The sequence below is a fragment of the Gadus morhua genome, chromosome 18 (genome assembly GCF_902167405.1).
Source record: "Gadus morhua chromosome 18, gadMor3.0, whole genome shotgun sequence".
In the NCBI taxonomy this organism is placed as follows: Eukaryota; Metazoa; Chordata; class Actinopteri; order Gadiformes; family Gadidae; genus Gadus; species Gadus morhua.
Window position 1 is genome coordinate 11296742 of NC_044065.1, and position 4893 is coordinate 11301634.

Below are 4893 nucleotides of genomic sequence, written 5' to 3' on the forward strand. Positions count from 1 at the left end.
TTATAGTAGCCTATAATTGTCTTTATTCAAATAATTGGATCCCATCTATACAATCCCAATTAATACAATCCTGAGTATTGTTAAAGTGTTGATTAGGCCACCAGGTGTGTGAGTATCCACCAACGTGAATGCTGGATGGATCAGTTTACCAGCCTACCCAGTGCACTGTAACAGATGTTGCTTAATATCTAGCCATCATACATCTAGGTGGACACTCCCACTCATGATGTCACTAAACACAGGAAAAGGCCGATTTTCAAACGGCCTGTAATGGCTTATCACATCACATCAGGGGGCATAATATCACCCCTTTAAAGAAGTTGTTGTTCATATGAATGTGGTCTTGTTCTACCAGCCTGCTAATTGACTGCCTATACATTCAATTGTGTGTCCACTAGATGGCATCCAACTACCCTAAAAAGTTGGCTGCCACACATTCACGGTAATAGTCTAATATGCAACACACGCAGTCTAAAGCCACATTATGAGCGGTCAAACAAATGTTCTTGCAACCTTGGGGAGGTTGCTCCTCCATCCCGCTCTTATGTAGAGGCTGCCCATTCGGGATGAGTGAGGCTTGTGTGCAATTTAACTGATAGGCTATATAAACAGCAATAAGCCTCCTCACCAAATCCTGCTTTCAGCGCGTGTGATAAGCGATATGTTGTTTATATTGAAAGACGATAAAATATTAACATTAATTACGTCAGCTTCATCCCGAATTAACAACCCCCGCATGCTAGGTTAGGATATAAGGCAACTTTAGGAATGTATATTACCATATTTGGTGGCATGTTGGCGGCGCGCACGGACGCAGCGGCTCTTGGCTCTCTGATTAGTGTATTATGCTCTTGTTGTTTGTGTTTTTAGTGTGGACGTGGTGTCAAGCTAAACATATTTACAGCCACACACAGCTCCTGAACATCGGGTTACGTTACGTTGTCGGGTTACGTTACGTTGTCAGGTTGCAGTTACGAGCGACTTCCAGCGGAATCACAACATCCCGCTCGACATAGCGAGGACACCGGAGTCCCCTTGGATTGTTGTCGGCCCCGGCAAGCGGCGTAGGCGGCGCAGGGAGCGCAAGCAGGAGCGGGGTTGCCGAGCGGGTCTTCTAGCCCGGCTACGGAAACAGCCACTCAAAACCCCGTTACCAAGCATATTCCTGACTAACGCAAGATTCATCGTTCACAAAATCTAGCAGCCAACAGCTTTGTTCGCGATTGCTGTGCTATGATCATCACGGAGACAATCAACTGATCCCGGATGCGTCAGTTCTACTAGCTGGACGCACTATCCACCGCTCCGACAGGAACAAGAACTCCAGTAAGAGCAGAGGAGGGGGACTGTGTGTTTATGTGCAAAATGATTGGTGCGCAAGCAGTAAGAGCACAGTCACTCACTGCTCCCCGGAAACAGAAGCAATGACAGTAGTTTGCAGACCCTTCTATCTGCCCAGAGAGCTGACAGTGGTAATTTTCACTGCTGTTTATATTCCACCAAATGCAAATGTTAGCATAGCGCTTACCTACCTACATGATAGTGTTAATAAAAAGCAGCAAGCTCATCCTGATGGGTATCATCGCTACGGGTTTTAATCAAGCATGCCTAAAGACAGTCAGATTTGTACAGTATGTACGGTGCTCCACCAGAGGAAACAACACACTGTACCGTGTCTATTCTAACATAAAGCATGCTTATGGAGCAGTCCCCCTCCCACATCTGGGCCTGTCTGACCATCTTTCGCTGCTCCTCATCCCAGCATACACTCCTCTTAGGAGGAAAACCAAGCCGGTCACAAAGGCTGTAAAAACCTGACCAGAGGGTGCACTCTCCCAACTGCAGTACTGCTTCGCTCATACAGATTAGAGTATCCTTGAACAACAGGATCTACAGGGCTTCACTGACACCGTATTGTCATACATCAAATACTGCACTGACAATGTGACGGTTGATAAGAACATCAAAGTCTATCCAAACCGAAAGCCCTGGATGACAAGTGAAGTCCAGTCACTCCTGAGAGCCCGAATCGCCGCCTTCAAAACAAAGGACAATGCCCTGTACAGCTTGGCGAGAGCGGACCTGAGGAGAGGCATTAAAGGTGCGAAGGAGGCCTACAAAAGGAAGGTTGAGGGCCATCTGACAAACAACAACCCACGTCAAGTGTGGCAGGGTTTAAACATATCACAAACTACAAAAGCAGCCCCTCAGTGACCATCAGTGGGGACGCCTCGCTGGCAGAGGATTTAAACCATTTCTTTGTCCGCTTTGAGGCAACAAGGCCCAACACAGGCATGCTGACCCCTCCGACCACAAGCCAACACACACTCACTATCCAGGAACATCAAGTGAGTCGTGTATTCAGGTCAGTGAACAAAAGAAAAGCCACTGGACCTGATGGAGTGCCTGGCGAAGTAATCAAAGCTTCTGCTGATCAGCTGGCAGTGATCTTCACCGAGCCTAACGTGCTGCTTTAGCACGTGTAACGCGTCTACGCGCCTTAACCAATAGTTCCCTATGCAAAAATGCCGATTTTCAACGCCTCTAACGCACGTAACGCGTTCATTGTGGCCGTACCATAAGATCTTCAACCTGTCCCTGACACATGCCACCGTCCTACCATGTCTCAAGTCGGCTACCATAATCCCTGTTCCCAAAAATGCAAATATCAATAACCTCAGTGACTACAGACCCATTGCACTACCACCAGTGGTTGCAAAATGTTTTTAGAGCCTTATGACTCATAACATCAAAGGATGCCTCCCTTTAACCTTTGACCCATTCCAATTTGCATACAAAGCAAACGGATCAACTGATGATGCCATCTCCTCAGCCCTCCACACCGCACTCAGCCAACTGGAACACCCGGGGACCTCCGTAAGGATGCACTTTGTTGACTACAGCTCTGCCTTTACCATCATCCCTGACATCCTTGTGAGCAAGCTGGCTGCCCTGGACTTCCCCCCCGCAACCTGTTCCTGGATAAAAGATTCTCTTACAAACCGACCGCAGTCTGTTAAAATTGGCACCCACAGCTCCTCTACCCTCATGCTCAGTACGGGTTCTCCACAAGGCTGCGTGCTGAGCCCACTCCTGTATGCCATCTACACACATGACTGTACTCCCACCCAACCCACCAACACAATAGTCAAATTGTGTTGGGCCTAAAAAAAAAAAAAGTTTGGTTCCTGTTGGTTGTCAGTTGAGGTCATGGGTAGGTAGGGAATTTATTTTATTTTTTCCAGCGGCAGCGAATGATAGGTAGGTTGTTTTCATTTAAAAACGAGAAAATTCGCTCATCCTTGTACAGAATGAAGAGGTGCTGTACCAAAACGTAATTATAGAGGTGCTGTACCAAAACGTAATTACAAATAAAAAAATAAAAAATTCTTTTTTTTTTTATAAAACTCATAAAATAATTTGGGTCGCACATAAATTGACAGGGTCGGTCTGAAACCGGAACCAAACAAAAAAAAATGTTAGGCCTTGTGTAGGACTCATTGGCGTAGAAGTTATAACTTAAGGAAGGACAACTGACATCCTAACAAGTTTAAATATTATTCCTTTGCATTTAAAGACTTGATGATCATTTCTCAAATGATCAAACATAAACTGTAATCTAAAAAACAAAATGATGGAGAGCTGATGTTCAATCCATTGTCTATCGTCTCAACCTCATTCCCCTTTACAAATAATCCCTTACAGGTTAAGAATATTTTAATGTCATTTGGGTCTGGTTGAGTAAAGTGAGTCCCTCTATAGGTCCACTCTGTTCTGGTGCTCCCAGCTGTAAGATTTAAAGCATTGGTTATATTTCAGATATTGATTACCAACCGCACAACAATATTTGACAACAGGGAGTACTATACTGTCCCCCATGGGGTACATCAGATGTATGTAGATTGATTGGTATATATTTTACTTGAACCCTTTTTTGTAGTTCAAATTTGTATTTAATATTTGTATTGAATATATTTAGATGATAACGTTAACATTGTTATTGGCCCCATTTCCCCTGTCTAATATAAAATGAATATTAAAATGTGTTAAAGTGGACCTTATTCATCCTTTGGATATGTACAGACAAATAAGATGAAGCCTATACATCTTCAAAGCAAAATAGGAGATACAAAGGTTAGAGAAAGGTGAAAGGAAGGAGTAAATCAATTATTTTATTGTCTTTGCCTAAATGGGCACAGCTGAAGAAGATATTCAGTACGTTGGGTAAACACGGACACTCCACCTGCTGGGACTGTGTGAGGACGGTACCTTGCAGGAGGAGCCACACCTTTTGAGTCAAATGTCTGGGAGGTAAAAGAGCATCTACTTATCACAGTGATTGAATGCATTTCTTCCATAAAATGACAGGTTAAATGGAAATTAATTAATTTATACTTTTATGTCAATTGTATCTATATTGATAGATGTTGCTCTGTGGGGTATGAGGTGTATTTTTGTCAACCAAAATCCTACACACACACACACACACACACACACACACACACACACACACACACACACATACACAAACACACACAATCTGCCCCAGGCACACAGAAAGGGACACAATATATGGAATGATCCCATGCTGCCCTCCAACCTAGGACACAGAATATACCTTTTCATCCGAAATAGTGAGCCAACTAAAATAACTGTCAGCTGTCTGAGATAATGGGTGGTAATGAGAGTTGTATTGTTTGGGCCATAAAGGGAAGATAATACATAAGGATGTAATGACCTTTCCTCAACAATAGCATGCAGATGACTATCATAGGAAAGTGAGAGTGCTTTGTCGGCTATTGTCGGCTGAGTTGCAGTTTTGTGTTGTGTTGTGAGCCGTCTCTTGAATGGAAGCTTTGGAAATCTGAGCTATTTGGTTCACGGCAATTGGCC